This window comes from Cryptotermes secundus, unplaced genomic scaffold, assembly GCF_002891405.2.
Source record: "Cryptotermes secundus unplaced genomic scaffold, Csec_1.0 scaffold117, whole genome shotgun sequence".
NCBI classification, from domain to species: domain Eukaryota; kingdom Metazoa; phylum Arthropoda; class Insecta; order Blattodea; family Kalotermitidae; genus Cryptotermes; species Cryptotermes secundus.
In genome coordinates, this window is record NW_019737981.1 from 1056022 (window position 1) to 1083952 (window position 27931).

At 42.2% G+C, this 27931-nt stretch overlaps 1 long non-coding RNA gene across 1 annotated transcript in view; it reads right to left on the bottom strand.

The window, feature by feature from the left end:
- Window positions 1-256: 256 nt before the first annotated feature.
- The window catches only part of LOC111870531, a 219658-nt gene continuing 191983 nt past the window's right edge, over window positions 257-27931 (bottom strand). Inside the window, exon 4 of the long non-coding RNA XR_002843865.2 lies at window positions 257-786. This is a non-coding gene — a long non-coding RNA (uncharacterized LOC111870531). The remainder of the gene's footprint in view (window positions 787-27931) is intronic.

Below are 27931 nucleotides of genomic sequence, written 5' to 3' on the forward strand. Positions count from 1 at the left end.
TTTCTTGGAACACTCATTTTCGTGGACAAAGTGCTGGCGTGAAGCAACTGGGTTTTTTTCCTTTCTTCCTCTGGTGTACGGCATCCTTCAAAGCGACAATTTTATAGCACTCGAAAACAAGTCATAACTCCCAAAGCAACAGAAATGCCTTCATTTTCAATACTTTACTTCGTAAACTATTCAACATACCGAAAATTGTTCGAAATGAAGTTAGTAAATTTGAACGAACTATGTATTTCCGTTCATGTGACAAGTTTCTATACGACGAACAGTTTCTGAGGAAACTGACGATGATTAATCTGAGTTTCACTGAAAGTAAAATTTGTGTATGATGTACAAGAACCAAAAAACTACATCTGGTGGAGAAAACCGTCTCGAAATTTTATAGATATCCTCTAAGTACTTTCGGAAAAGTTACATGACTGATCCATAGTCTCTATAACGGATTAATCTCAAGAACTGCAACTAAACAAAGCAAAAAGAGCAAATCGCTTTGAGGCCTGTTATCGGACGGCGTAGAGAACCCGCTGCTCATGCGCACAGAGCCGCGTGGCTGTGCTCTCCGTATCAGTGGTCAGTAGCCAGTATCACACTCCATTACGCCAAAAGGCTGAAAGTTGTATGTTAAAGGAACTGTCAGTGAAGCGTTACTCGTGATGGTTGTTCTTTTGTATTGTGGTACTATTGTTGGTTGAAGGCGTTTGAAAAACAGGTAAAAAAATAACCCGTCCTTTACATTGGAGAGATTGACCCCATGTTGTTGTCTTGGCTAATCCGTGAAGTTTTCTGAAAAAAGAAAAGAAAAGAAAAATACTGTTTCTTGCATGAAACATTGAACTCTGCAGACGAAAGACTATTTCCTGAGTCAACACTTTTAGGCACAGTGGTTATTGTACATGAAATCTGCTTTAACTAAATTTTCTCATTAATTGTTTTTGTGTATTTCTTATGTTTCTTAGAATATAGGCCGATTATTACATTAAAGAACATTAAGCATTTGCTTTATATAATTAAGAAGCAATATGTTTACTGCGAGGAATGAACTGAACTGTTTAAATATTATTTACATGAATAGTATACTTCAATAGAACAATATCTCTTCTTCCTTCCAGTTATTATTGAGGCAGCGCCTCTGTCACTGAGGAAGTGAACTTAGTGTACAAATGTGTCAGTCGGTTAGTGAGGAAAAGTGAAACAGCACTCCTTGAATTCTGTTTCTTGTTGCGTTTTAGTAACTGCAGGCTTAGTGAACTTGAATATTATCTTAAATAACCACTGACACCATTTCAAATGTAAATGTAAAAACATGTAAATTTATCTCTGTACTTAATTAATCAAACACCTCGCACATAAAGACGTGTTGGGGAGTGGAGTTATAGCTCCATTATTATTGACCTCGGCACTAAATGGAGAAGAGTGGTCAGCTTCACTCCACGGCCGCTTTATCCCCGCGGAAAGGGTTCCCAGTACCCAGTGGACAGGAGTGTGAATAGGCTGCAGAGCCGGTCTGAAAGCTGTGGCATAGAAGATACTTGCCCCTGCCGGGAATCGAACCCCGGCCGTCCAGCCTGTAACCCCTAGTCATACCGACTGAGCTATCCCGGTTCTTATCACTGAAGAGGTAACCAATATTTATTAAAATCAGAATATGTTCAATCTCAAGAGGCGTCATAAGGCGATACATCACCAATAAATGTAATCACACAAAACAAAACAAAAATACACTTTGTGGCCAGAATACAGAATTCTAACTATTGCTGCAAGTGGTTCATTTTGAACCACTGGACATGAAAAGTTTATTCGTGTTATAATTAATAAAAGCTGAAGTGAAAAAAATTATATACTTAATACAAGTGTGTGCTCTAAATACATTATATGGTCGTGGTTAACAGACTAATCACAATTCACACAAACACACACATCTTCAATATTACCAAATATTAGTCAGTACTTTGCTGGCTGCTTATTTTATATGACTTCTGAATTTGGGTACGTGCAGAGGATACGCCGAAACGTCGGTTGTCACCTACGGGACTACGGAGTGCTATAGCCCAGAAGACAACAATATATAGTAAACTGTCTTGTTACTGATCAGTGTTTCTGGATCTGTTAAGACAGCTTCTCAGCTGTCATGGAGCACGTGGTACACAATACTGCTGCTTCAGCAAGCAGTTATATCTGTCTGATTGCTACTTGAGAAGTCAACAAAGCGAAGCCCATTGTTTGCAAGGTCATGGTCCAATGAAGTGGATACTTATTTGGACAAGAGAAACCGGTAATGCAGATACGAAAATACTGCCAGCTCACACAGCTGATTTACAAGAACTGATCTATTTGTGTATGCTTTCACTACAATGTGGGGAGTTATATGCAATATAAAGAAAAAACTATCCCTGTAACAGGCCGTGGAGGCCCATAGGGTTGAGAGATGTTGAGGGTCCCACACTTTCTCGGCAATCGGCTCACAAACGGCGGTGAGGTTGTCAGCCTTGCGCGTCGGCTGCCCTTTACACCCATGAATATTCCTTGTACTCATTTCTGTTAGGGGCTGAATCGACCCCATGGCCATAGTGCGGCTGGAAGGATAAAGTAAATTAAAAAATCGACCTCCGTGGCCTGTAGTCCGTAAGTGAGCTATACTGACCGAGCGATCGCCGCTTGTCAGCGAAGTTAGTGCCAAATTTAGCCGATAGAGGGTGTCGCGTGGTCAGTGCAACGGATCCCCACGACCGTTAATCTCGGTTATTCTACACGGGAGCCGCTATTTCCTTCAAATAACTCAATTATCCTCACGAAGCTGAGTGGATCCCGTTGCAGACCCACTACACATAAAAAATCTGGTAGCGCTGGGAATCGAACTCGGACCTCTGGATCTGTAGCTAGGAACTCTAACCACTAGACCACAGAGGTGATCAGATACAGCATAGATACAGCATATGAGCTAGTATTAATTACTTCTTATGAACGGAAAGAGTTGGACTAGAAACCGGAAAATAGAATGATTTAATCCAAAATGGCTTGTTCCAATATTATATAACTTCATTTAATTTGAATTATATGAGAAAAATTATTCCTGTTATAAATAGGAATCAATTGAACCCCGGAGTGTTGTTTACAGGTCATTTTAAATGAATACGAAAAAAGAAAAATTGAGGAAAGAATGAGAGGAAGCTAAGTATGTACCGTTTTCTTTATTGCTAATGGGGTGGGACTAAGTCCCTCGTACTGCGGCCACTTCTGGCCTATTGTACAAGCCCAAGATGATAGGTGAGGATGACTGTGGAGCAATTGGTGGAACGAAGATTGGCAGGGGAAACCGAAGTACTCGGAGAAAACCTGCCCCAGCGCCACTTTGTCCACCACAAATACTACTTTATCAGACCCTGGATCGAAACCGGGCCGCCGCGGTGGGAAGCCAGCGACTAACCGCTTGAGCTATGGCGCGGCCCAAGTATAATACCGCTTAGTAACATTGGCAAAAGGGATGACATAATATGAGGCTGAAGATAACTGCATTATGAGGAGCTTCAAAAAGTTTACTCTTCTCCAGATATAATCAGAATAATAAGTCAATAAGAATTATATGGGAAGGACATGTAGAATGCACTGAAGAGAAAAAGAATGTACGTAGAATATTTATGAGAAATGAAGAATGGGAGAGGGCAGTAGCAAGAACTAAACCTATGTGAAAGATTAATATTAAAATGCATATTATTGAAATACAGTAGTGTGGTATTGATTGGATTCATCTGGCTCAGGATATGGACCAGTGGTATGCAATTGTGAATACGATAATGAACCTTCTGTTTCCATAAAATGCTGTTATATTTTTGAATAGCTGAGCGACTGGAGGCGTCTCAACAATGACTCAGATCCATGGAGTTAGTTTAGTTATATGACAGTATCAGTGGCCGCCGTACCGAGTGGACCCAGCTGGACTCCCCCCACCAAGCGATTTAAAAAAAAAAAAACATGACAGTATCTCAAGAGAAATTTTTGTTTACTGATCTGGAATTCGCGGGATGTGTAGTGAACTTATGCAATGTTAAGAAAGCAGTCTTCTGGGATTTGGCACCGTGTATATGTGGTGTTAACCGACGTTTCGGAGGAACGTATCGCCANTGTTATTTTCTTTCCGAGTATATATTTTATATTAAACAGAATCCCATACGAAACGTGACCAAACGTGGAGTTTGAGAGTTTAGATTTATTGCTTAGAATTTGAGAAATGACCTAACATCGACTAACTTGAAGTTTCTTGTGACTTTTTTCTATACACATCCTCATTCCTGCATGTTTTTCCAATTTATCGTTCACACATTTTCAGTTTGGAAAATTATCTTTAAAGAAACTAAGACTCATGCTTACAATACAACATATTTTTGCTCCTTTGGAGGTTTTACGAGTAAGGTTTACCGTATTTCTCCTGTGATAACCAATAAAACACAAAAAGGACATGATAACTGCGATCTTTGGCCTTGGGCGCCATATGCATCTGTTGATGTGTCAGCGAGATTCGCCGATCGCTTTTTGTCGGACTGATCGGCTTCTTTGCCATGCATCTGTGGATGGTTATCGCTGCACTGAACTTTTTTCATGTCTTACAGCTGAGTGATGGTCAGGCGAGAGAGAAGTCTCTTTGGCATGTGCCCGCGGCAGTAACAGCTTCCTTAGTGCTTTCCAGTGTAAACCGTTTAAAGCCCAGTAGTTGTTCATATACCGCGTCCACGAAAATTCTGAATCATCCGAGTGGTCCACGTAGCGCAGAAGCGATGTGTTTCCTGTGAGGTGTGAACGGAATTTGTATATATTATTTAGAAGATATCAGAAATTTAATTCTTTTGCAGCCCTACGAATGTTTATAGAAGAAACTGTCACCACGTGCAGTAAAAACCTGGCCCAACTTCTCTCCCCTTTTAATAACAAAGGCCACATCCTAACGATTTACCCTTTTCACTTCCTAAAACTTTACCCACTCACAAACGTATCTCTACCAGAAGGACGTTCATGTACTGCCTGGGAAACTTCAGCATCGGGGAAAAATAGTTTTTCTTGCCTTTAATTCTCTAATTACTCCCCGAAACACGTATTTTCTCTTCCCGTTTCTCTCTCTATCCACCGCTTTTTCTAGTCTTTAAAGGGTTAATAATCTGTGTTTCATTAATGATGTTCCTTCAACTGAAAATGTTATATACAGACAAATAGTTGCGTAAATATAATCATTTGGTTGGAGGTAGTTACGACATATTTCAAGGTACTGACTTGGTAACTGCCTGAGGAGACAAGAAACCTGCTAAAAATGACAAACACCATTAAGTGTAATCAGACCGAATACAAGCCGTGAGAGTTACCGCTTAGTTTCTCGGTGCGAAGTGAGATCATGTAGGATCCGTGGTGGGCAAAGTTGCTCTGGAGCAGGTGTTCTTTGACATACTTCTTTTTCCCCTGTCAAATGTTATTCCGTCTTCTGCGCCATGCTCAGGTATCATCATCATCGTCGTCAATGGTGGCTGGTACAATAGAGTAGTAGTGGCTGACGTACCAAGTGGACTCAGTCACACTCCGCCCTAAGAATAAAAGAAAAAGCACTTGCTTCATCATTCAGTTGTTCAGACGGCTTGTCGCCGGTTGTCACCACGGAAGCCTGGTTTCAGACCCAGCCCGTGTGGAATTTGTGGTGCACAAAGTAATAGTTGGTAAGGTTTTCTTCGAGCATTTAGGTTTTTCCCAGCCATTTATATTCCCCGCAGTGTACCACATACGTTATCAGGGGCTGACACAATTCCGCAGTTCCAAGCATCTTATCTCGCTTCTACACATTAAAAATTGGTCCGAATCGCTTATAAGAGTTGGCTAAGCTTGGGCAGTCCCATAGCTCAGGCTGTCTGTCGTCGGCTTTCCACCGCGGCGACTCAAGCTCGATTCCAGTTCAAGTCACGTGGGATTTGTGATGGACAACGTGACACTGGAGTAGGTTTCCTCACAGTACTTCAGTTTCCTTTGCCAATTCACATTCCACCAAATTCTCCATAATCATATATCATCCGAGTCTGGTATAATAGACGAATTAGGGGTTCACACACTAAGTGGACTCAGTCTCACCCCACCCCCAAGAAACTTAAAAAGAAAATTGGTCAAGCTTACTAAGCCAGATTATTTGAACGTGCTTCTGTCTTTTACACAATTCTTATAGCGATATTCTGGGTTTGTGATTTTTTATAACCACTCACACTCTCAATATATGTTCATTAACACGTGCAACATGTTTCTGCCAACACATAGTCCACGTGTCTGCTACGGTGGTGCAGCGTAGTTCTCGTTCACTTGACAGTGAAATTAAAATCCGGACAAGTAGGTTCACGGCGAACAACAGAGAACGCCAAGGTACAGTGGCATAGAAAAGCACCTGACGATGGCCATATGTTGACACAGATTCGTGCTCTCCAATATCCGTTGATAGAACTTTAATTTTAATCACTAAACTGCCAAGTTCGCAATGTTTACTGTTAAGCCAAAGGTTGCAGTATAGCGACTGCACCCGAGCTTTGCATTCTGAAGATCATGAATCATGGGCCTGGAATATTACTAGGCTTTAATCATCACAAAGCACCGATACTAGACCCTATCACTGTCCACTTTCATCAACTTAGATATATTTTTACTAAAAATTTTAGAATAGAGGTTAATACTCCTTTGTACAAGGTGGTTCTAAATTATTTTCGGAGTTTCCGTTGACTATAAAAGGAAATTATGACAATAATATAGAACCACGTTGTTTATTTTGCACAACTCAGATTCAAATCTCGACCAAGACTGTTCTGGTTAAGTTTACTTATGGAATCCATTAGTTCGTCCAGGCTAATATTAAATTGATTAAGATTACATTTTTCACCGCTCTTATAAATCATTAATAATCGGAAGAAGAGAGGATGAGATCAAGCAAGACGAATATTGAGGCCAGAAATGCATTGATCTAACACCTGAAGGAATTGGAAGCAGTAGAGGTGGACAGAGAACAAAATACTGCATTTCTTTTTTGCATCTCTGTGACAGGCCATGGAGGCCCATAGGGTTGTGAGATGTTGATGTTCCCACATTTTCTAGACAATCGACTCATATATGGCGACAACGTTTTCAGCCTTACGCGCCGGCCGCCCTTTACCCCCAAGAATATTCCTGGTACTCATTTCTGTTAGAGGCTGAGATGGCCCCAGGGCCATAGTGCGGCTGAAATTATTATGTCAATTGAAGAAATCCAATGACCTCATCGGGACTTGAACCCGCGACCTTCTGGCTTGTAGCGTAGTGCCTCAACCAACTACGCTACCGCGTGCCCCCTCAAATACTGCATATATATTGTGAGTATGAAGACGTGGATTAGATTCAATTGGCTCAGGATTGGGCCCAGTATAGGGATTTCGTAAAGAAGTTGACCTTCGGGATTTATAAAATGCATAACATTTCTTGACTACCTGAACGGCTATCAGCTTCCCAAAAGAACTCTGTTCCATGGAAATGTTTGGTTAGTTGCTAAGAAATAGAAGCTAACTCGTTATAGCTTTCCTGTAATATGAAATATACGAGTATGCATGCTTAATATCTGATAGTCTGACATCAGGCGAAGCAGACTGAATATACCTGCAATGTCATGGAATTTAAAGGAAAAGCATTTATGATCTTCTAACTAAATAACTCCATGGATTACAGTCGTTTTGAGAATGTTACGTCACTTGTAAAATATTAGCCAATTGATGAAACCCAGGGGTTCATTACCGTGCTCACCACAGCCTGTCACTGGTTCCTATATCGAGCCGTATTAACCCAGTTCACACCTTCCACTCATGGTTTTAAAAGCTGGATCCTTCGTGTACGCCTGAGATTTCATAGTGATGTTCTCCCTTAGAATTTTTCTATCAAACTTTTTATGCACTTCTGTTCGCTCTTACCTGCCACATGCCTAGCCCATCTCATTCTCCACCATTTGATTATCTGAATAATATTTATTCAAGAATATAAGTTACGAATTATTATGTACTTTTCCATCCCCCAGTCACACACACCTCCGTAAACTTTCCTTCGTTAATTTAGTTAACCTTCGGGGATTAGGTTTAGAGACTTTCGTCTAGCAAAACGTTACGCATGCGCTGTACGGCGTATAAACGGGACTGGATAGTAGCGTAAACAGCGGAATCGAGATGAGAATGTGAAGTGTATGCCCGTTGCTAGGCAGTGACCGCGAAATAAGCAGCTATACAACAGATGTTGCAAAGTAATTGAACTTAAGCAGGAACAGAGGAATGGTGTTTTCTGAGCGAGTGGAAAAGGCGAATGCATACAGAGTGTTGGTGGGAAATCCGAGAGAAAAGAGACCACTAGGAAGACATAGATGAAAAAAAAATCCTTGTGCTTACCTAATTAAGCACTACACAATTAAGACGTACGGGGGGAGTGGATGTATAGACCCACGTTTTCTCGATCTCGGTACTAGTTCGAGGTGAGTTGTCAGCTTCACGCCCTGGCCACTTTACCCCGTAGAACGGGCCCCCGTTACTTACCGGATAGGAGGGTAGGTGGTCCCCGAGACGGTCTGGAAAATATGGACAAGTGAAAATTCTTTCCCCGACCGGGACTCAAACTCCGACCCCTTCTCCATCCAGCACATAGCCAGTCGCTATACCGACTGCGCTGTCTCAGCTCGCAATATGAACATAGAACGGAGGATAATATTAAGATTGATCCCATAGAATTAGGATCAACTGAAATGGACTGTATTTATCTAGTTCAGGATAGGGATCAGTGCAGGGCTTTTATGAACACGATAATGAACGTTCAGATTCCATAAAATTTTTAGAAATTCTTGAGCAGCTGAGAGACTGGCGGCTTCTCAATTAGGGCTTTGCTCCATGGACGTAGTTTGTTATGATCTTATGATTGATTTAATATATAAGCGACAGGACTAAACCGGCCCTTGCACAGTAACACAAACAAGTGTTTCTTTATAGAATAGGAGGATCACTTGGAGAAGAGATGAATCCATTTCTCAGCTTCTACTTACACGGGGCAACACAAGACCGAGGACACAAGGACGCTCCATGCAGTTTTGCAGAAACGTTATCTGACTTCAATACGTTCCGACAGAGAGCCTGAGTATCACCGCGTTAATGAACCATCCGTCTCTGTAGAAAGATGAATTGCATAAGGCTCCGTTGAGGGCAACAATATATTAACCACGACTCCATCCAACTTCAATAGGTCACGGGATGCCACGGGAATTAAATGTATATTCGTGTATTTATCGCTGCGCCCTTTGCCTCATTAGGAGTGAGGTGAAGCTGTTACACGAGCTGCGGAGAAAGTTAGGGCAGGTATATGAAAGGCGGGCACCTCATTCCGTGACTCCATGTTATGAGTTTTTGTACTGAAGGAACATATTCTGCCGACATTTCAGTTTTTGTTTCATCTTCCGGTGAAACATTAGAAACAACTGTGAATGACATCTATGTTTTAAGATAATGACATTTAATATACACTTCAGAATTAAATGTATTTTTCTGCTTTTGTTTCTGTCTTCAGGACGAAGATCATTTCCACCACTTTTTAAGACAACATATTAATATTTCAACGCTTTTCAGACATAATTCTTTGTTCTTCTTTCTTTCTTTCTTTCTTTCTTATTAGGCCCCCTGGTCTTTTTCCCATGAGAATTAATCCGGAAATATAGATCTAAAAGAGAGTTGGTAGGGATCCTTCAAAAGGATCATTAGCCCTGTCCCAAGGTCACTGTCTATACAGCACAATATAAACACAGAAGAAACGGGGAGAGACATTCATGACTTGAGTAGGATTCGAACACACGATCCAAGTGTTTGAGCGGGCATAAATATTTCATGCCTTAGACCGTGTGGTCACTGTGATCGGCACAGGACGAATTGAGGAATAAAAATATGAAAAATAAAGTTAAAACGTCCATTTGCTTAATTAATATCCGTTATGAACACGTAAGGACCGATCACGGTAGCCGAGCGGTCTAGGGCATATACTGTTTTCGTTCGCTTGGAAACCGGGATCGTGGGTTCGAATCCCACTCAGGGTATGGATGTTTAGTTTGTGTGTGTGCGTTTTTCTGTGTTTGTGTACAGGTAGAGGCATTGCGACGAGCTGATCACCCGCCCAAGGAGTCCTACCGAATGTGTAAGATCTAGAAAAACCGAAGTGAACGGAGAAGTTCATGGAGGTAGGCCTGGGCCCACTGGGGCTGTAGTGCCAAGGAAAAAAAATGAACACGTAAGATTCAAGACAGTTCAGTCGGTATAGCGATGGATGGCTGGGTTTGATCCCCAGGGGGGTTAAGATTTTTCTCTTCTTCATAGCCTCCAGACCGGCGATCGGTCTTATACAACCTCCTAGGCAATGGGTGCAGACAGCAAATTCTCCGGAGTAAAGTGGCCAGGGCATGAATCTGACCACCCACCTCCATCTATTGTTGATGTCAAGAATGGTGGAGCTATAACTCCACTCCCCAGTATGTCTTCATGGCTTAGTGCTTGATTAATTAATTAATTAATTAATTAATTAATCACAGAGACAATTTTGTCATTACTTTTTTTAATTCGCTTAGTTGGGGGTGGAGTCCAACTGAATCCTCTCGGCACGGCGGCCACTGATTGGCCTATTGTAGCCTTCCCCGGGTGATTATGATGATGGAGAATTTGGTGGAATGAAGATTGGCAGGGGAAACCGAAGTACTCGGAGAAAACCCGCCCCAGCGCCACTTTGTCCACTACAAATCCCACTTGACCAGACCTCGGGATCGAACCCCGGCCGCCGCGGTGGGAAGCCAGCGACTAACCCCTTGAGCTATGGTGCGGCCTTTGTCTTCACTTTTACTAGAAACATATATAAGGAAGTGAAGATATAGCAACATACGTATATTCCTAAGTTTAGCATACTGGACGCAGTTAAGTGATCAACTCTATGTCGTAACTTTAATCCCGAGAAAATGGGCTGTGATACCCAGAGGATACGAGCCCGGAATGGCCCCAGAACCGACAAAGGAAAGTGCGCTCGCAGAATACTAAAAAGCAATCATCTACCCATTTAACAGCTGATCTATCCCGGGGCATTCATTGATACGGAGACGACAAGAAAGTATGTACATTTGTTACAGCTTGGCACTTTAAGTAGTTTGCTTAGAGATTGTAAGGAAAAAATTAAAATTATGTTTGATTTAAGATTTGTGTGTTAAAATGGGAACATGTTTGGAAAGGAAGAGCAGCTTTTACTAATTTCGGCGTCCGTCTGATCTAAGTGTTGTGTACATTATATAAAAAACTACATGGCTTTAGTCCGCAAGCGAACTATACTGACCGAGCGACCGCCGCTAGTCGGCGAAGCTAGCACCAACTTTAGCGGATAGAGGGTGTCGCGTGGTCAGCGCAACGAATCCCCACGGCCGTTAATTTCGGGGTTTCTAGACCGGAGCCGCTACTATTCCATTGAATCAGCCCCTCAATTATCCTCACGAAGCTGAGTGGTCGCCGTTCCAGACCCACTACTTCTCAGAAAAAATCTGGTAGCGCCGGGAATCGAAACAGGACCTCTGGATCTGTAGCCAGGAACTATGACCACTAGACCACAGAGAATCATGTGAGACGTGTAAACACTGTCCTAATGAAATTTCTTTGACCATCAGTCGGAAACGAAGTACAGAAGAAAAAGCACAGAACAGAAATTTGGATCTGATACACAGAATGTTAGAGAGGGAAATTATAGAATCTGGTGCAAGAAATACTCCCCTTGTGTATTCCGTTTTGTCCCTACTCACGAAAGTGACGCGCAGTAGAGTTGGTCACACTGGTGGCCCTCAGCGTCCACCATTGACAATGGAATGTTCCACAAGTGGGGCGAAGAAAGTCTTTCTGCTTGATTAGACCGTCTGCACTGGATTGATTGAATGAGTGACTCGAAATAAATGAAAAGCAGAAGAAAGAAAGGATCCAAAGAAACGCAAAAAAGAAAAGGCCAGGAAAAAAGGAGGAAGGAAGAACAAATAATATAAAAGAGAAAACCGGGTATAAAATGAGAAGAAAGAATCAAGAAAAAATAAATAAAAGGTAGAAATAAAACGAAAAAATAAATAAATGTAAATAAAAATTGTGGCCTTCTTTGTTTTGACAACGTGAAATTTCATAGGTGGATTTTGACGTTTCGGAATAACATGCTGCCCTTTTCACCAGGGTTAATAAGTGTAAAGAAAGGTGTCTGTACCCTACAGGTCACACTGAAATGTAGTGTATATAAACAAGGCACACCTGAATACTGAAGATATTATTTTTTATTATTGCTAGTGGGTTGGGACTAAGCCCCTTCTACTACGGCCACTTCTGGCCTATTGTACCAGCCCCACATGATAGGTGAGGGTGATTGTGGAGCAATTGATGGAATGAAGATTGGCAGGGGAAACCGAAGTACTCGGAGAAAACCTGCCCCAGCGCCACTTTGTCCACCACAAATCCTTCTTGACCAGACCCGGGATGGAACCCGGGCCGCCGCGGTGGAAAGCCAGCGACTAACCGCTTGAGCCATGGCGTGGCCATTCTAAAGATAACAGCGTTCTCAGCAAAACCGAACTCAATGAATTGTATAACAACTTACATTTTTTTTACCTCTGTATCTAACTTCTACGGCGCAAAGGAGATATTAGTCATTCTCCGTTACATTAGTGAAACTATCACAGCCTGCCGTAAAGGAAGTATTTCCTGTCCTTCGACCATCTAGTAATTAAGTAATTAAGGGCTATACTCTTTTATTCCATATATTGCTGCTCTTATATTGTTCGGTGTCCTCTGAGGCAAGCAAAAATTACAGATAATTAAATCCATTAAGACTTTTTCTTTCCTTGGCCCCAATGGGCCTAGGCCTACCTCCATGAACTTCTCCGGTAGACAAGTTTACGGCCCGTACATTTACTAATGTTTCTGCCCTAGCGAACTTCTCGTGGTTCCGTAGTTTTCCTCGGTATCTCTAAGCGAATGCTGGGATAATCTTCACTCAATTCACGAATACTTTCTTTCAGACTTACATCTGGTCACAATTTGTCATTATTCTTACAGCTGATTCAAGGCCGTAATATAAATTGCAATTAAAACGGCGTTGTTAAACAACGTAGGAAACAATCTTCGAAACTAAGATAAGCTGGACATGTAGCTAGGGGGAAGATAAAATGGATGCGTTGAAATATTCGTGGATAAATTACTTAAAAGACTGAGGGACAGGTCAAAGGATACTAAGGTTAAGAGTTCTATCTTCTTGGATGTGACGCCGTGTATTCTGATAGGAATTTATCGATGTTTCGAGAAACGTACTGCCTCCATCTTCATAGCCGAAGAAGAAGCCGAGCAAGCAAGCAGCAAAAATGTCTTCTCCTACACTACACGGCGTCACATACCGGAATATATCCACAGAACCAGTAATAGTCACTACTGTGAAAACATCAAATCTCGCAACGTTAAGGTTATTCTTGAGAAGGTGTGAGAATAGGGGGGAGTGAATTCGCTGTTGGCTGTGTTGTAACTTGGAGGTTCTGCTACCAGGGAGTTATTTAATAATAGACGCTGCACATACGTCCCCTCAGATTCTGCATTATGGATATGCACGTATGGACATTCTGTTCACTGTTATCAACCTCTCATAGCGAGAGGTCAGTTTATACGCTGCGCAGAGCGACACCCACATTCTTCTAAGTAAGCGCATAGAAATCAACTCTCTCTGATCAGTGTCTACACCCAACTCAATTTAGTAACGTAAATTCAAACGAGTGGGGTGTTAGCGCGCCTTGATGGTCCGATCCGCCTTCAGAAAGAAAGGTGCAATCTTCAAGTGTCTGTGCTAAGTTCACTGGTTTGGAACGCAACCAGACACCTACTAATAAAAGTAAAAGTCACAAACTGAAAGCCAGCAAGAGTAAGCCATCTGTTTTGTAGACCCCATTACGTATCAGACCTTCTTTAACGCCACGATTGACCGCATATCTGGTTGATGATGTAATGGTATTCAGTTCGAATCTCTTCCTGGTTACCCACCATACTGACAGCAGTTTCTTGCAGTTTTCCTCAGTCCCTCGGAAAGAATACAGGGATGTTATATTTTAGCGTCCTGTTGCACTGATTCAACGCACGCAGTCACAAGAGAAAGACACAACACAGAGCACAATATACACATGGATGTAGGAAGAGTGCTCCCATAGAGGAAGCTTGGCGTGACTCGCGTATTTGAGATACGATGTATGGATGACGAATCCTGAAAGGTTTTAGTATCTAGAATTTGTTGTTATACATGACGAATACGCATTTTAGTTATTTTATGATGGAGAAGTGATGGCACGCAGTGCAGTAGTTTGACGTGGATAGAGACACACCTGAAGATGACGCATTAGTGCCGAAACATGTAGTGTAAAAGTGAAGAGAAAGGTGAAATTGTGTGCACTGTAAGACGGTTAGCAAAAATACACATCATGAATACAGGGATATTATCACTTTATTTTTAATACGTTTATTGCGGGGTGGAGTCCAACTGGGTCCACTCGGCATGGCGGCCACTGATTGGCCTATTGTAGCCTGCCCCAGGTGATTATGATGATGGAGAATCTGGTGGAATGAAGATTGGCAGGGGAAACCGAAGTACTCGGAGAAAACCTTCCCCAGCGCCACTTTGTCCACCACAAATCCCACTTGACCAGACCCGGGATCGAACCCGGACAGCCGCGACTAACCGTTTGAGCTATGGCGCGGCCAGTATTATCGCTTACTCCAACACCATTAATCACTTTCATCTAATTCGAGGCTAATATACTTCTACAGTTGAATCATCGACATAAATAATATTGTGACATGCTGAGCTATGAGCCCTCCCCCACCCCCCGCCAGCCGTGATGCGCCGAGCGAAGCCGAAGCGAGCCGATGTTAGCCGAGTCCTAGGATCCTGGCCGCTAGGCAACGCGAGTCAACAGCGGTGACGTCACCAAGTAGTAACAGCGGTTACTTCCGCTAGCGTTACTAGCAACACAGCGCCAGGCAACAAGGGTGCCTATTACGTGGCCGTTTTCTGTATGGTCCGATCGAGGCTACATGAGGCGCAGCGAAGGCTATTCACAGTCAGTCCTGGAGCTACCTACGAGTCAGTCCTCGAGCTACCTCCGAGTTATTTCCGAGTTAGCCAGCAACCAGTCAGTTGTATTGTGGCATTTGGAGTGTACTATTTGTGATACTGCAGATAGCAGTAATCGTAAATCTGTAATTTGGGTGATTGTAAGTGCGAATGTGAAATAAAATTCGCTATATAAAATACATCGTGAAGTTATTTGTCGCGATATACGCCCGATACGCGACAATATCATATTATTACAATCATGGCGAGGATGAGAAAATATTTAGGTTACATCCGGAATAAATTAGCGCAGATTCTGTTTGATTTTGGATTTTAACGAAAGGTTAATTTCGAAATGTTTATTTGTAAATTGTGGATTTCATAAGGGAATTTCAATATTTGCAAGTCTCCCCCCCCCCTGAAATCTATACTGAGTCAGATTAATCCATTTGAAAACCCCTCCATCTCCTAGTTTCAATCTTTATATCACACTCCCATCTATGCCTCGCTCTTCCAAGCTCTCTCTTCCTTTCAGGGTTTACAGTCAGCATATGCATTAATAACCTCTCCCGTGCGTGTTACGTTCATAGTAAATCTTAACTAGCCTTGATTTGATTGCTACCTATAAGGCTAACAAAATATCTTTGTTGCGGAAAGCCCCAGTATGTACTTGATTCATGTACGAACGGAAGTTATTGTTTTGCCATGTAATCAGTCATTTTTACGAATCTTCTAATGGAATGTTCAATAATACGGCAGTCTGAGAACAAAATGAGTGACCTATTTACTAACGAAACTTCTCACGGTGTTGACTCACTGCCCTTGCACGAATTGTTCCAGTGAAATTATTTTTCTAATTGACAAAGTAATTCCTGATAATAGCTGTCGAGGACACAGACATTAACTTCCTTCCATTTGTTTGTTGCAGTGATGGGCATACTTACGCTCATTAACGACGCGCGAGTCTATTATTTATAGTCATCTAGTGGTCATTATCATTATAAGTCTACAATTAACATCAGTACTGCAATTAAATATAATAATAATTATTACTACAATAACTGGAACTAACTCTGTGGTAGCAGTTGATAGAAGAAATTCTAAGGCCCGTAAAAAATGCCTCGTTTCTTTAGAGCAGTTTTCCCCGATTCAATTTGGCCACCGAACTCGTTGGCAGGTGAAAAAATTACGGAACACCTAATAAAACCGTTATATATCCAAGCGTTCACAGAGCTGTCGCCTAGCAACGCGCCGATACAATCCGCAACTCTACTGTTGCGTGCGTGCCCCGAGGCCTCTGTGGCTCAGCGGTTCCCTCATAGAGCAAATACGCCACAATATAAAGCTAAGAGTACTGAACCACAAATAAATAAGGATAATAATAAATAAGAAACAAACTCTTTGGCCTGTAGTCCGCAAGCGAACTATACCGACCGAGCGACCGCCGCTTGTCGGCGAAGTTAGTGCCAACTTTAGCGGATAGAGGGTGTCACGTGATCAGCGCAAATGATTTCCACGGTCGTTAATCTCTGTTTCCTAGATGGGGGGGGATAAATAAGGATAATAACAAATAAACATTAAATAACAATACGAGATAATTATATTACTTAATTTCACATATTTAGAACAAACAAACTTCGTGGTTTTAGTCCACAAGCGGGTCGGTCACATATTTTGAAACAAAAATATAATTTCATATGAAATGAAGCTTCGAAACTGACGTGTCAGGAATTTACAATTTTCAGTGAGAAGAGTTATTCTTACTTTTTCAACAATTACTTTTCTCCTTGGCTTGATATTAGAAAGATGAATTATCAAATCTAACGCCGCATTTAATCTGTTTGTTTCTTGTTGGTGTTGGATTCGAAAATGTAGTTTCAGTGTCTGCTGATGGAGGAACTGCACGTCTTGTTAAAGGTTCTTTCCTCTGAGGCAAAAACACACATTAATTTATTAATTTATTTGTTTGAAATTAGTATTTATATCATCAAAGAGCCCCAAAATAAAATTTTTAAATTAAATTTATAATAAAAATATTTAAGTTTCTTTAACTAATAAAATTCCGGTCTAGTAAACCGAAATTATCGGCCATGGGGATCCTTTGCGCTGACAACTCGACACCCTATATCCGCTAAAGATGGCACTAATTTCGCCGACAAGCGGCGGTCGCTCGGTCGGTATAGTTCGCTTGCGGACTAAAACCACAGAGTTTGTTTTTCGTAATAAAATTGAGTTGCCTTGCTGAAATCAGGGAACTGTGTTCCCTAGGGAACTCCGAGCATTCATCTACGTGTTCACACAAGGCTACCAGACGACACTACTTGAATAAGATCAATCCATTTCACATCTTCAAATTTTATTTCTCTATGATCTATTTCAGTATTAAAACTTATGGTCAACATTTAGGTATTCCAGGTGGTATTTCCGTTCGTTTTTACTGCAAAATTTTGTATGCATTATTCATTTATCGCACGAATGTTACATGCAATGGAAATAGACCCGTTGCTAAACAACGATCTCGAAATTAGCAATTATACAACGGCAGTTACTAGGCAGCGGTCCGTAAATAGCAACACAGAAATGGTGCTTTCTGTGCGGTCGGTGCCAAAATCTTATAAGCAGGATAATTTAGGAGTCAGTCAGAGGACTGCTGTGGCTCAGGTGTGCACGCATTCAGCTACTCAGTCATTCACTCCTTAGTCACAGACATTCAGCCAGTCAGCCACTCGAGTTATTAACTTCATCATTCAATCATTCACCCATTCAGCCAGCCAGTCATTCAGCCTCTCAGCCAATCGATCATTCGCACCAGTCACTCAGTTACTCATCCACTGAGTCATTCTATTATTTACCCACCCACCACTCAATCACTCACTCAGCTGTTCACTCAGCCAGCCACTCGGGCATTCTCTCATTCACCCATTCAGCCATCCAGTCATTCAAGCATTCACCCACTCAGCCACCCAGCCACCCAGCCACCCAGCCGTTCATTATTCAAGCAGTCAATCATTCTCTCATTCGTCCATTAAGGTACCCAGTCATTCACCCTCTCAGCCAAGCGGTCATTCAGGCCCACCACTCAGTTATCACCTCCTGAGTCACTCAATCCTTCACCCACTAAGCCAATCAGTCACTCAGACAGACAACCAGCCAGGCCGTCAGACCGACAATTTATGTATTGCCACAACAGCACCGGAGTCTGCCACCCACACATGCGCACTTGTCTGAGCGCTCAGTTCCTTGCGTCGAGTCGCTGTCTCTGAGTGCGATCTCGTGCCTGTTCCACCATAACCGAAATATTGTTCAAAACAAATCTCTCCTCTGCAGTATGTCCAACAACGCCTTGTAGGTGCCAAAATCACGGCATGTCCAATCACTACGCGATATCCTACTCCGTGGTTTACTGGCTTAATTACCCCTGAGATCAGTTGAAATCTTCCCTTCTACTTCCTCTTGTTAAGGTTAGTGGGAACAGGTGGTTTGAGTCAACCTGCAGCACGCAATGTTCCATGGCCATCGGTTGTGCCATGGGGCGGCCGAGAATAACGCTTTTATTTTGTTTCCAAATAACGTAAATGTTTAAAGTGAGCAGTGACGAACTGGCTACGTGTGTGGGCTCTGTGAAGAAGTTGAATTTTAAAGCGGAATACCAATGAGGACCAAGTTAAGAGGGTCCCTTTTCACCATGACATGGCGTGTCCTCAGGTTGCGGATAGAGGAGAGGCGGCCAGATATGAAGGGTAGCTGTGCATATATTGAATAACGATTCGCGGACAGCCGACATGGGGCGGCACCCTACTTTACCTTCTTAGTATAAAATAAACATGTTTTATAAAATGTTACACATGGCCTTGAATTTGGACAGAATCTGGATAGAGATTAATGGCGCGCTTTTGTGTAAACGGTAATGAACTATCGGTTTCCATAAGCTGTTGGGAAATTCTGTAGTAGCTGAACGACTTTTGGCTTCTCAAGAAGGACAAGTCTCCATATAGTTAATAAGCTAGTTAATATTGCGATATGACGCCTGAAAGCCGAAGTAGTGGAGGCAGAGCCAGACGCCCATTGCTAGGCAACGGCTCGGTATTCATGTTTCCACAGCAATGAATACGACTGAAGAAACAACGAGTTACATACAGAGTCACGTCTATTCTTAGGCAACGCATATAGGAACGTTTCCGTTCACACGGCAACGAACCTCCGAAGCAGAGTAACAGCGAAGTAGGCGATAACTCTGCTGTTGAAGGAGCTCATCTCCATACGGCGCAACGAGTACCTATCTCGGGGAGAGAACTGACCAACAGAAGAGGAGAGATCACAGACGACGGAGTCGGAAGTCAGAAGTGAAGCCTTTAGTTTGTGTAGTGTCATCACTGTTCGTAGTTACGAAGTGTTGTAGTTGCAGTAAGACTGGGTTACAACTAACTGGAGTTCCGCCTGGTGAATATCCAGTAAATCGATTCATATAAATCCGGAACCCTTTAATTATATGTCACGTTACGAGGCTACGTGATTTTACTAACTAGAACCACAGGAGAACTCAAATGAACGATACAATAATAAAGCTCAAAACTCAAATAATTTCACCTAGAATAGACTGCCTAACAGGAAAATACAACCGAAGCACGAGTTCATACCTCCTCGTAATATTACTGCGGTGACGAAATACAGAAGAAATGACCTTACCGGGACTCAAATTCTCACCCCTCGCCCTTCTAGACCGTAGCCAGTCGCTATACCGACTTCACTATCCCGGTTCTTAATTATATACGCACGGTAACTTAAACCTTATGAAATATTTCAACCCTTCGACAAATCATTAGTTTTTTTTATTGCTAGTGGGGTGGGACTAAGTCCCTTGTACTGCGGTCACTTCTGGCCTATTGTACCAGCCCCAGATGATAGGTGAGGGTGATTGTGGGGCAATTGGTGGAATGAAGATTGACAGGAGAAACCAAAGTACTCGGAAGAAACCTGCCCCAGCACCACTTTGTTCATCACAATTCCCACTTGACCAGACCCGGGATCTAACCCGGGCCGCCGCGCTGGGATGCCAGCGACTAACCACTTGAGCTATGGTGCGGTCAAACCATTAGTTACTCTACATGTAATTGAATTGAGTCGAGAATAATGACTAGAAATGAATTAGACTAAAAAAGGCAATATGTGTAATTTGAAGTTGCAGTGAGACTGCTATAAATCCGTTGCCAGGATACGACTAGTGAAGACTGAGAACATTAATCCGCGTGCAACGGTGAACTGTAAAGTTTGTAGATCAGCGATAGCGCTGTATTACCTGCAGTCCCAAGTTGTGTGTGTATAAAGTGTCAATAAATCCCATTATCAAATCCAAAACCCGTCTTGTAAGTCACTCCAACACGTGACAATATGGACGCTGAAATTTGACGCGTTTCGGTCTCGAATGTTATTATGTCATTTGGTTGCGCATAAACGCATTCATAAACGTAACCGTCCGTGTGACGACAGGTGCGTTCTTCGCGTCATTAGTTGCATCCACAGAATAACAAAAAGAGAAAGTCGAGTTACATTTAGAAACAACCTAAGTCACAGACCACTCAAAAGGATTACAAATGCTCAACAAATATCCTTTGCAAGTTTGTGTAATCTGCTACCCTTCACTACAGTTTATTTACACACAAATCTATATCTAAGCACTACTTTCAGCTGGGATTCAACGTCGTGTAGTCTGGTATACGCTGACAGGCGTTTAGGATGACCGTGTAACCCTTCATCAGGATAGAAGACTTAGGTGCTCATCTCTGTCTTTATGAAGATTATTGCCTTCTGTTATGTGACGCTGTTCAGTTTGATGTTTAACAAGGTTTCGAACCCCTGTACCTTGAAGGTGGAGAGAGTACCTACCTCCAAATATCAGTAAGCACCTAACAGAATACACGGCGTCATGTCTCAAAAAACAGGAACGTGTTTCATCAATCTTCAGTTTAGATAAGTCACGTTCTCTTGGCGGTAGCTAAAAATTACTCCCCACGGAATGTGATGCCGTGTAGACTGGTAGGTATTTACCGATGTTTTGGACTGTCTCATCCTGAAGATGGAGGCAGAACGGTTTTCTGAAGCATCTGCCAAGCTACGCTGCATAATATCCCAGAAGATGGTAATTCATCAATGTGACAGCTTCAGAGTTCATACTTGAGTAACAATGAGGCAGGTTCTGATTGAATTATTCCTTGTATTTTGAAAATATTCATCATACTAAAAGGCGTTTCAGCCGGTCACGGTAGCCGAGCGGTCTAAGGCATGTACTGTCTTCGATCGCTTGGAAACCGGGATCCTGGGTTCGAATTCCACTGAGGGCATGGATGTTTAGTTTGTGTGTGCGCGTTTTTCTTTGTTTGTGTACAGGTAGAGGCCTTGCGACGAGCTGATCACCCGCCCAAGGAGTCCTACCGAATGTGTAAGATGTAGAAAACCCGAAGTGAACGGAGAAGTTCATGGAGGTAGGCCTAAGCCCACTGGGGCTGTAGTGCCAAGGAGAAAAACAAAAAATGTTTCAAGCAAAATCTTTGTGACATTATAAGATCTGCATTTCATGTTGTGTTAATATTTGGTACGGTGTGATGTTCTTCAAAAATTCAATAAGGAGAAATTTTAGCTTCATTTGATTATTTGAAGCCTGGAATTCATGTAAATAACATTTAAAAATCCATTTCCTAACCCAGAGAAAACACCATTCAGTTCTAATACCAAGACTAACTGGCTAATAACGTTTAGGGAAATAAGCGTTCTTTATTCTGAGCAACTACACAGGTAAATATTCTCTGACGACGAAATCCAGAGCACTTTAAAGTTAAAAATATGATACATACAGTAATCATTGTGTTATAAAGGATTAAAATAATTGTCGTGTAATATAACATGCAGATCGTAATGAAACCTCCGATAATTTTCATTGTGGACCCCATATTTTCGAAATAGACATAGGCCTTTTGAAATTTAAATTGTGTATGATGTGCCCATCATGAGAAATGTTTATGCACCTTCTGACAAGAGCGGGAGACAAGACTGACACTGGTAAATTTACCAGGTTGACAGAGCAGTTCGGATGGTTTCGGTTGTAATACTGGCCAGGGACCGTGATCTTCCTCGGCCAATCCAGAAAAGGTTCAGGACATTAAACAAATATACTAAGGCTACTTTCATCCACAGTCCACATTCAAAGTCTGTATACCATACGATATTGCACCCTTCAAAGTCTCTGCAGATGACAGGCTATCAATAGTAAACTCGGTCCCTGTAACCTGTTGCTAAGATATGACCATGTTACTGGAGCGCACACGCTCTATTGAAGTAAAGGAAAACCGCAAGTGTAAGCACCAAAATCATAAAATTTGACTATCACGTTCAAACAAAACCCAGTTCACAGTCTTACAACCCAAACTTCCAAGTTTTACATATATTGCCATTTCTTCTGACACGACATATCACGCGTAACCTTTCTCCGTGAAGTCTGATTATTCCTTCATACAGTGACGCCAACATATAGGCCCGAACTCCTATCTGTTAACGTCATTTGCGGCAGGTCACGGTAGCCGAGCGGTCTAAGGCATGCACTGTCTTCGCTCGCTAGGAAGCCGGGATCGTGGGTCCGAATCCCACTCAGGGCATTGATGTTTAGTGTAGAGGCCTTGCAACGAGCTGATCACCTGCCCAAGGAGTCCTACCGGATGTCTAAGATCTAGTAAACCGAAGTGAAACGGAGAGTTTCTTGGAGGTAGGCCGAGGCCTAACTGGGGCTGTAGCACTAAAAGGAAGAAAAAGTCATTCGCGAGGACTGGAATAACATTTCTTCCTTAAGGTTTTATAATTTAATAATAATCTCCTTGGACCTACACTGTTATAGACGTATCATTTCAAGATGTTTCCTTAATAAAACTCTGTTTGTGTTTCTTGTTTCTATTGTCTTACCTGTGTTTCCAGCATATCCTAAACTCTATGATAAGACCACATCAACAGTTCCGAATGTCCGGGATGGTACCTCAAATTGGGCCAAGACAACTAACTTCCACGTTCGTTTCAATTCATTGTTCACTCTCATCCTAACGATCAATGCCATATACTCTGAGCTACCGGCAATGCATTTAAATAAACCATAATTAAATACATAAATAAAATATTGATAAAAAAGAGGGCTGTTATTTTGGATAGTCTTTGTCGTCTCAAGTTTATTTCCAGTCATAATATTTTGTCATCAGACGTAGAGGCTAGAAAAGGTAATTCTGACCACTGGACATCGAAACAAGATCTAAGTAGAGTAGCATGTCAAATAGCATAAGCGGGATATATGAACGGAAGTTTGCAAAAAAATAATAATAATCTGAAGGAAACCACAAGACAAGCGACTCAGATCCTGTCCCTTGTACTGCGGCCACTTCTGGCCTTTTGTACCAGCCCCAGATATTAGGTGAGGGTGATTGTGGAGCAATTGGTGGAATGAAGATTGACAGAGGAAACCGAAGTACTCGGAGAAAACCTGCCCCAGCGCCACTTTGTCCACCACAAATCCCACTTGACCAGACCCGGGATGGAACCTGGGCCGCCGCGGTGGGAAGCCAGCGACTAACCGCTTGAGCTATGACGCGGCCACCAGATCCTCCTGTAGGCAGAGATAAAATTCACCCGAACGACAAAATTCGTTACAAACACCTGCAAATTTTTCAGTACGGTTAACCGCAGGGAATGGAGACAGGCGAACGACAAAACTCGTATGTCACAAACATCTAGAGAAAGACTCATTTCAGTCACCAGCAGTGAAATCGAGACAAACGAAAAATAAACTTCATCAGTCACAAACACCTACAAAATTATTCAGTGCCGCCAACCGTAAAGAAACGGAGACAGACGAACGATAAAATTTGTCAGCCACAAACACCTAAATAATTTTTCAGTACGGTTACCCGCAGAGAATGGATACAGAATACTAAGTCACAAACATCTAGAGGAAGATTAATTTCAGTCAAGAGGAGTGCAATGGAGACAGAGGAAAAAACAAATTTTCCAAATTTCAGAGACGATAAAATCGCTCAATATAGACATAATTCCGAAAAGAATGTGAATTTCATCAGACGCCCCGACAATCGAGAGGAGGATTGAACAGAGAGGCCTTGTAACTTGCTGAACGAAGCGTTGCGTTTATTAAATCTCAAGAGGAGTTAATGTCGATCCACTGACACATTTAGACCCAGCTTGAAGCACTGACCAGTTCGACACTGTTCCATTTTTTATACAAATGTCCGGTAGTGAAGTTGAAACGGAGGGACTGTACTGCACACCTGCCGTTGCACTGTTCCTGGTGCATGACGCTCACTTATTTAAATGCGCTTCAACGGTCGGAAAGTCTGCCAGTTCGAAACATATTTGAAAACTTAAAGACCCAGAAGTGTCACGATGCATTTCTCTCAAGTTCCTGTATACTTGGGTTTCTACCCTTCAGAAGCTCCTGAAGTCAATACAGGGTTGGAGGCCCTGAGGGTTTGTTTCACTACCAACATAGTTCCTGTATACTTTGTTTCCACTCTTCAGAAGCTTCTGAAAACAATACAGGGCTGGAGGCCCTGACGGTTTGTTTCACTATGTACCAGCATAGTTCCTGTATATTTTATTTCCACTCTTCAGAAGCTTCTGAAGTCAACACAGGGCCTGAGGCCCTGAGGGTTTGTTTCACTCTCTACCAGAATATCAAGCTACGTGCTTCAAGTTTTCTTCCTTCGCTAATTGGTATGTTTTAGAGTTCGTTTCTCTTCGCCCTTAATATTTTTTTCCCCTTGGCACTACAGCCCCGGTGGGCCTAGGCCTACCTCCGTGAAACTCTCCGTTTCACTTCGGTTTACTAGATCTTAAGACATACGGTAGGACTCCTTGGGCGGGTGATCAGCTCGTCGCAAAGCCTCTACCTGCACACAAATACAGAAAAACGCACAAAAACATCCATGCCCTGAGTGGGATTCGAACCCACGATCCGGCTTCCGAGCGAGCGAAGACAGTGCATGCCTTAGACCGCTCGGCTACCGTGACCGGCTGCTTAATATTTTTACCTCCCTTCGTCTCTTCCCTTCTTCCTTCCTCCAATTTTCTTCTTCATTAATTTTCATTTTCTTTCTGTCCCTCCTTAAATTCATTCCTCTCATTCTTTCCAATTCTGTTCCCTTTCCTTTCATTTTGCTTTCTTCAATGTACTTTCGTTCTTATGCACTTTACTGATTCTTCCTTTCGCTCTCTCTCTCCTTTCATCCCCTATCTCGTTCTTTCCTTTTTCTTCGCATTCTTCTTGTTTCTCTAGAAGCATGTCTTGGAGCATACCGTGAACTTCTCACAGGGAGAAGCTGGGTCACCCGTCCTTAATTTCATCAAATTACATCTCATCAATAATACAAATAACAGCGAATGACGGCGGTTCTTATCATAAGTCAAATTTCCTTTTTGTTCTTGTACTGTCTGTCATATCGAATGCCTGGAAAGCTGTAATTTGCAACGGGGTCTGGTTCAAGAGATGTAAGTACTTGAAGGGATTCATGATTAACGACGTGGTTTTCAAAGCTGTGACAGCTGAGATGTGTTAATACGAACAGTAAACAAGTGAATCCATAAACAAACGGACTAATGTTACAACGAAGAACTTTACGAACTGTAACGACACACCCCATGTTTCAATGCTTTCTTTGCTTAAGATGACGTCATGTGTTCTGCCATCTGTCACATGTCATCTCTGATATAACTGAGGAGGTTTTAACCCAATATCTTAGCGGGGGAGGGGTCTACAAACGGCCGAAGAGCTCCATCTTCTAAGATATAACGCCGGGGCCGCGCCATAGCTCAAGCGGTTAGTTGCTGGCTTCCCACCGCGGCCGCCCGGGTTCAAACCCGGGTCTAGTCCGTTGGGATTTGTGGTGGACAAAGTGGCGCTGGGGCAGGTTTTCTCCGAGTACTTCGGTTTCCCCTGCCAGTCTTCATTCCACCAAATCCTCCATCATCATAATCACCCGGGGCAGGTACAATATAGGCCAATCAGTGGCCGCCGTGCCGAGTGGACCCAAGTGGACTTCACCCCCCACTATGCGAATTTTAAGGTATAACGCCGTGTAGCTGACTTTCAACGAAATTCACGGCGTTTTATCTCAGAAAATAGAACACTTTGTGATTATGTCTGCTGCCAGTTTGTCTGTCACTCAAAATCGGAGCTTTAAGATATCCTTACCCTCGGTACTGGAGACTGACAAAAATCTGATGGCCTCTTCCGATTATCAGCCCAATTGATCCACAATAAAATCTGATTTACAAAAGGGCCGTAAATAGAATTTTCTATATAACCCATAAACGTCATGCAATTATTGCTGAAATTCGATATCGAAGTTTATAACTAAAAAGTTGCCAGGTTAATTAATTTTCCAGCAGTATAGCAAAGTACACTTTACTTAGTGCCACTTATCTCACAAACAAATATTATCTTGAAGTTTAATATGTGAGTCTTTCATCGAAAATTTTAGGCTAATTATGATTTTAATCTCTATTGATATGCAGCAAATGTTCGTTTACTCAAGATACGGATTTTGTTGGAATGTGACATGAAAAAGTAATTTTCATTTCATCATTCCGACTTTTAAGTGAGCTTAATAAAGATCAGAAACCGGGATAGCTCAGTCGGTATAGCGACATACTAAGAGCTGGAAGGTCGGTTTTCAATTCTCGACAGAAGCAAGAGAATTGTTTCTACTCCACAGCTCCCAGACCGTCTCTGGGACCCATCCAGCAGCATATCTAATGGGTATCTGGAGTGATTCCTTCTGGGTGTAAATCTACCGGGGTGTGAAGCTGACCACTGACCTCCATCTAGTGCCGAGGTCAAGAATGGTGGAGCTATACACCAATTACCCCTTACGTCTTCATGGCGTAGTGCTCAATGCGTTAAGCACAGGAACACTTTTATCTATACCTTAAGTCAGAACATTAATTGTGTCGTGTTTCTTTTCCTCTTTATTACTAAAGACAATTTTCTGTGAATACGTGTTTTCCTTAACACAAACAAATAATTTTGCTTTTTAAGAACCCCATTATTTGCTTTAGTCTGTATACTTATGTTCCACAGAACTATGTCTACTTTCTCACCATTTCGGGGGGGGGCCGTGCTGGGAAACTTATAGGAAATGGCAGATAAATGCGCTAGACCGGGTGCAAAACACAACGGCTAAATTTGCACATCATAGAAATGATTCGAACTGGGAAACTTTGGCTCGGCGCAGAGAGATAGCTCGCGTATGTGCTCTCCTCAAAGCCTACACGGGAGAACAGGCATGGGAGGCTGTAGGTGATAGATATGAAAGACCATGCTATCTGAGCAGGTTCGATCATGAAAGGAAAATTAGAAGCAGAAAGCAATGGACAGATATCGGGAAATATTCCTTTGTAAATAGGACCATCCAGCCGACTACTTGCAGATGTTTTAGGGTCTCTCTCCTATAAACCAAGTAATTTTAGGAGAAGGGTTAGGAAAGCTATACATAAGGCTAAGTTAAAAGGGGGGATCATCTAAAAGGCAGGGAAGTGAAGCGAATTGATGTGAAGTGAAGTGATGTGAAGTGTAGAGTAGGGTAGAGAAGGGAATTAATTAGTATTTTATTAATATTAACAATTGTATTTATTCTATTAATTATTAACATAATGTATTCAGTCTGGATAATATGCCTATGGTGTGTCATTGTGAGTTTTGGGCGCTGTGTTGCACTCATGCTTTGTGTCACTTTGTGGCTTTGTG